This window comes from Mus caroli, chromosome 5, assembly GCF_900094665.2.
Source record: "Mus caroli chromosome 5, CAROLI_EIJ_v1.1, whole genome shotgun sequence".
Lineage (NCBI taxonomy): Eukaryota > Metazoa > Chordata > Mammalia > Rodentia > Muridae > Mus > Mus caroli.
Genome location: NC_034574.1, coordinates 76,409,433 through 76,416,502, shown reverse-complemented (window position 1 = coordinate 76,416,502; position 7,070 = coordinate 76,409,433).

The window sequence follows — 7,070 nt, the reverse complement described above, 5'->3', positions numbered from 1 at the left end:
AAGTGGGGAGGAGGGTATGGGGGACTTTTGGGATAGCACTGGAAATGTAATTGAGGAAAATATGTAATAAAAAAATCAAAAAAAGAAGAAGAAGAAAATACAAAATAAATTATCTGTAGGCATGGACAACAACAGTGGTAAACCATTATATATTGCCAAAGGAAGCCAGTAACTGATGGTTAGAGTGATTACCCACTCTTTTTCCTCAGGTGACTTCTCTGAAGTTATAGGTGAGGAACCTACCTTGAGCTTCCTGTCACAGTTCAGTGATAAGGGCAAAGCACTATTCTAGGAATTAGAACATGCCACCTCCCATACCCCCTCTTTTTCTGCCTACTTCATCCATTCCAGGGTCCTTCTCTTCTTTAAGAATTTCTGTCACTCAGACTTTTTTTTTTTAATGCAAGCATTAAATGCTGCAAACTTTCCTCTTGTGTACTGGCATGTTAGGCAAGATGTGCTTTCATTTGGGTCTACATTTAAAATCTTTTTCTTTTTCTTCCTTTCCGCAGTGACACAGTAGTCTTTAATTGTACATTGTTCTATATCCATGGCTTGTATACTTTCTAATTTTCCTTGCTATTTATTTAAATTTGAATGACACTGTAAGTTGATGAAATCCAAGAAATGATTTTGATCCTGTTTTATTTATTAAGACTTATATCTTGGACTAGATTGTGCTCTATAATTTTTATTTATTTTGTGTGTACCTCTTTATTTGCCTCTGTATTATGCAAGTGAGTGACAGTATAAGTGATTATATATACTTATAAATGCAGAAAGCAGAGAGCAATCTCAGTTTAAATATTCTAGCTGCCTAACTCTGTTTTATTTTGATACATTCTCTCATTGACCTGTGTTAGTTAACTGTGGCTCGACTTGCTGGTCATCAAGGCTAAGGAAAAGCTTGTCTCCAATTCTCCAGTGTTTGGATTAAAAGTGTCTGCAACAATGCTCAACATCTTTCTATTTCTCAAGACCCAATTCAAGTCTGCTTGTGAGTCAAGCTCTTTACAAACTGTGCAATCTCCATAGACCAATGTGCTCTGTTTTTGATAAGATTTCTTGACTTGTTGGTAGGTACATTCATCTTGTATCTGCCTAATTGAACATTCTATTTGATCTGGTTTAATTTAATTTATCTCAAAGGTCTATTGTTTTATCATGATCTACTAAGTTTTCATTCTTCTGAGAGTTAATTTTATAAAATGAGGAACTCCAGTGTTTGGAATGTTGAAACATATATACTTAAAATGCTTATGTTTCACAGAGGAATTTTCACCTTTATTTTGATAAAGTCTTCTGGTTTTGTGTAAGTTATTATAAATAAAAATAGAGCCAGGCATGGTGGCACACGCCTTTAATCCCAGCACTTGGGAGGCAGAGGCAGGCGGATTTCTGAGTTCGAGGCCAACCTGGTCTACAAAGTGAGTTCCAGGACAGCCAGGGCTATACAGAGAAACCCTGTCTCAAACAACAAAAAACAAAAACAAAAACAAAAATTGAATTTTAAATTTTTGTTTTAAACTTGAATTCACTTTACTGAGTGAATTTACATTTTATTTACAGTGTGTGTCTTGAATAATTTAAAGTATTTTTTTCTTTTCTTTAGAGACAAAACATAATTATATCAAGTCCTTCAACACAGCACGCTTACCTATTTGTCTTCCTTTTCTATTTTTTTAAATAAGTTGTTCTCTCTCTCTCTCTCTCTCTCCTACTTTTGGTAATAGTTTAGGGTAGCTAGCTCTTATGCAGCTGAGTGGAATGTTTTAAGCTAACTCATGTGATTTAAATATTGAAGATTATAATTGTTGTAAAGATGAATTCAATTATTGTAGCAAATTTTAAGGAATACAGCTATCTTCACTTACATTGTTGCATGTGTTTCTCTAGGTCAGTATGCAGCATTCTTGAAGGTCTTTTGGTGAACTTGATTTTATTTTTCTGTTTTCTTCCTTCCACCTGGAACACAGGCATGAGAATGATGATTTTATATGATGAAAATATTTATTTATAGCTACCCTAAACTATTACCAAAAGTAGGAGAGAGAGAGAGAGAGAGAGAGAGAGAGAGAGAGAGAGAGAGAGAGAGAGAGAGAGAAAGAGAGAACAACTTATTTATTTGAAATCATCTTTAATTCATCTTTTATCTTCACTCTGTATCCCAATAGGAAATACAGGACAATGTTAAATCCCATAAGGTTAACTCCTCTAGAGATATGACACTGATTTATAATGAATTTAACTAATCCAAGGCACAAGAGAAAAAAACACATAAATATTTTAGAATTAAATTCTGAGCCTTAAATGGAAAACAAATATCTGCTTAATTGCATTGAGTCTTCAGTATATTTCTATACTTGGTTTCTGGTTCAATTAATATGAATATTTCAGTTTACAGATTCGTTCATATTTAGAATACTTATATTTTTAAAATTTGTTTAGTTTCTTTGTAAGTCTTGTTGATTATGAAAAGATCGCATATGAATCATGCTGACCTTGAACTTCTGATACTTTCTGTCCAGTACTGGGATACAAGGATATCTCATCATAAATTTCATATATGTAATACTATGTTTCCTTTTTCATTTTAATATTCAATGTAGCAAGAAAACAATATATTTTAAGTGGTTCCTGTATCTTGTGAACTGGTAAAACTCACTTATGAATTTTAATGACTGTTTTAAAGGATCTTGAAAATGTTTTCCTATTGCTATTTTATCTGCTTCCTCATAAAGATGCTTTCATATTTTTTATTTGAAATTGTCATTTAATTCATATTTTCCTTCACTATATATTCTAATAAGAAATAAGGGACAGTATAAAATAGAAGCATATGATTTATACTTAGTTTTTGAATACATTTTCACTGTAAAGCTCCAACTGACCTCAAGCTTGTCATCCATCCTTCTGTTTCAGATCTTCAAGACCTTAGATGAACAGTGTATGCCAAGATGCCAAGAATTCTCACGTGTTACTTATTTTAAAGGAGAAGCATTCTGTTGTTAATATTTATGCTGTTAGTCTGATTTATAGAAATATTGTTTTCGGTTATTTTCCACTTGAGAAGTTAAATATGTTTTATTGCAAATAATGGGCCAGCGTCTGGTATGAATACATAGCTCAGTGACTAACTGCACCTACTGCTCTTACAGACAGTTAGCACTACACCTGTCACAGAACAATATTGTTACTGTTAATAAAAGCTGTTTATTAATTTGACATATGTTACTTTAATTTTATAGTTTGACTTTTAACTAGTTAAGAAACAAATGATTAATAATCTCTGAGTATATCTTTTTTTAAATTTTTTATTATGCATTTTCCTCAATTACATTTCCAATGCTATTCCAAAAGTCCCCCATACCCTCCCCCCACTCCCCTAACCACCCATTCCCACTTTTTGGCCCTGGCGTTCCCCTGTATTGGGGCATATAAATTTTGCGTGTCCAGTGGGCCTCTCTTTCCAGTGATGGCCTACTAGGCCATCTTTTGATACATATGCAGCTAGAGTCAAGAGCTCCGGGGTACTGGTTAGTTCATAATGTTGAGTATATCTTTTTTATAAAACCCATTGCAAGTTATATTCAGGTAAAGTCCCTATAATCTAACTTTTTTATAGGACATGACACTAGGGACTAGTACCAATATTTCACTATGCTTTCCTAAGCTGTGGCCACCATGGGGCACTAAAAAATTCTGGATCTGGGACTCCAGACCATATTCTTGTGTCTTTTTTTGTTTTATTTTGTAAAATATTTCAGCACTCAGAAATTTAAGGTATAAACGTCTCTGTAATGTTCCAGTATAATGTACGTATGAGGGAATTCTATTTTAATAGATGGTGGAAATACACATTGATGAGGGTTAAGAGAACATGCTTTGGTGGACAGTTTGATGACTGAATCCCTTTGACTATGGGAAGAAGTATCTTAATGAAGCTAAGGAAGCCAAGATCTGGGGTGCTTCTTAGCTGCTCAGTATGGGTACATGAAAATCATTATATGATGCAAACAGAATGCATTCAGCTACACATTAATGAGATTTGGCTGGTGAACTATAAAAACTTCTATGCTTATGAACAAGCAATTGAACCAGGAAACAGTGGGATGTATGTTGTGTTTGCCCAAGGACTACATCTTTCTTTGTAGAATTTAATTGGTGACTAAAATTGGAGATGAATATCAAGCCAAAAAAACTGGAAGATCAAAGAATCTTGTACATTGAATATACATTGGAGGTCCCTAGAATGCATACTTGGGAACAAATATCAAGTTAATAGAACCTTAAAGCTATATACAGATATTCCCGGAAGTATGAGTTATCCTGGGTATGTATCTAATATATATATGACTAAATTTTGAAAAGAAAAATAGTAAGAGATTCGCCATTTGCCACAGAAGATATTATTAATACTTAAGCCCATGCTTTGCTAGTTTAGCACACTCTTCAACTCATTTAAGCAAATTCTTTCAAACAAAAGAACAGCAGGTAGAGAAATATATAAGTGGACCAACATCTTAATATACCTTTGGCACCGAGATCTTAATTGTTTGATGTTTATTAAAAGATATTTGTTTGGACTGCTTGTCAATATTCTGGTAGCCCTAGACAAAATCAGATGTCCTCTTTTTCATTTGCATTTCTCAAACCCCATAGATGTATTAGAAAAGCAATAGACCTACCCCCTGAGAATTGCATCGCTGTTCTCTCTCCTGGAAGTAGAACTCCTTAAAAGATTCTTCTAATGAGTTAATTTTCTTCAAAAGAATGCAATGCTTTCAATGTTTCTGAATTGTTCTACTGTTGTAATGTGCTTGTTGATGTGACACTAATTCAAGCTGCTTTATATAGGGCTGCAGCTGGGGGTAAGGTGAGACACTCAAGGTATCTTAGGATACATTTCCCTTACTATCTTTCTGTCAGCAATAAGTCTGCCTTAAGCTGCTTGTTGCATTTGATTGTATTTTATCTTTTCTAACTCAGGTAAGTTTGTAATAGGTTCAATGAATATATTTCACTGAAAACATGCTACTTTCAACATATATGTGTATATATACACATGTTTATGTTGTTCATATATGTGTATATATACATATATGAATACACATATATACACATGTATACATATATAGAGAAACAACATACACATATATATGTATATGTACATTAATATGTGTTAGGAGATATATATTCAGATATATGTCTATATTCACACTGGAAGTAGGTTATATGTGAGAGGGATCATGAATGTGTATGTGTAAGAGTGTGTAAGATATAAAGAAAGGGACTGAAAGAAAGTGACAGCATCTCAAACTACTTTGGTCATTTCTCCTTTTTACACACTATAAAATGTGATTCTATAGAACACATGTTTTAAAGCAGGTTTTGTACAATTCCTCAGGAGTTCTCAATTATAGCATTATTCTAGAACAGAGGATCCAACTCCTTTCCCTAGCAAACCTTTTCAGAAACATGTACTCACATTTTAAAATCAAACTGATTATAGATACTGTGTCACAGTTTGCTCTTATATTATATTTCAACCAAATTCAATTACACAGCACGCTCTGTGCTGGCATGAAATGAAAGGCAGGACAAAGATGAATGAGCACAAATGTAGCAATTGATTGATCCCAACATGCCAGTGGCTTGATTAAAGTGTCTAAGAGCAAAATGAAGAATAGCATTCATCTGTAACTACTGGTCAATTTTTAAATTAAGTGCAAATTTCATCAAATGCAATGCACTGAATTGAATGTTTCTGATATTGTGAGAATGCAAAATAAACCAACAATAATACATACATAAGGGGGAATTCACCTTTTATTTAGGTAATTATAATTAGCATTTATGATATATACTCAGTTTTATAATATTGGTAGGGAACATTTGTTATAAAATGATGAGACATATTCACAGTAATATGAATTGATGTATTTGCAAAATTGAGATGAAAACTTTGCAAATTCACATTTTATTCATGGCTACTGCAAACAGTTATCATAACAAGAAGTGTATAGAGACTATTTGTGAAAGATCCAGTCACAGCAATACACACTTATTAATAGTATAGGGTAACATGGTGAAGAAAGATTACGAATTTGACCCCAAACAGTCAATAGTATAAACTTTCTCAAAAGAAACGGAAATCCAATGTCGAGTCAATATGCGTACTTTAAGTCACAGCTCAGTAGCTAGCAAATTACCTGGTCTATACCATTAGCCTATGAGTTTGTTCCTCTTTCACTCAAAGCTAGTGCACCTCCCAGGGACTGATATTCACAATTCATCAGGATAAATCAGAAGAAACACAATTACTTCAGTCAAACTTTTATTCTTGAGCAGATAAACACTATCGGGTTCTCATTTAGGCTCAGGATTATTCTTTATGACTAAAGTCAGTATCAATGGATTTGGTGAATATGTTAGGATTAATTACAACTAGGTCACTAGGTATTTATTACCTTATTTGTAAGGGGGCTAGGTGTTTTATTCAGTTTTTGTTGTTTTGTTTGTTGTTGTTGTTGTTGTTTTGGGGGGGTGTCTTAGTCAGGGTTTCTATTCCTGTACAAACATCATGACCAAGAAGCAGTTTATTCAGCTTACACTTCCATACTGCTGTTCATCAACAAGGATGTCAGGACTGGAACTCAAGCAGGTCAGAAAGCAGGAGCTGATGCAGAGGCCATGGAAGGATATTCTTTACTGGCTTGCCTCTCCTGGCTTGCTCTCTTATAGAACCAAGACTACCAGCCCAGAGATGGTCCCACCCACAAGGGGCCTTTCCCCCTTGATCACTAATTGAGAAAATGCCTTCCAGCTGGATCTCATGGAGGCACTTCCCCAGCTGAAGTTCCTTTCTTTGTGATAACTCTAGCCTGTGTCAAGTTGACACAAAACTAACCAGTACAAGGGGGTTTCTTATCTTTTTTCTTCTTTTAAAATAATCCATTAGAAAACCAACATGTTTCCCTAATTTCTTTCTCAGCCTGTTTATTCTTTGTGTAGAGAAAGGCCATTGATTTGTTTGAGTTAATTTTATATCCAGCTACTTCACCGAAGCT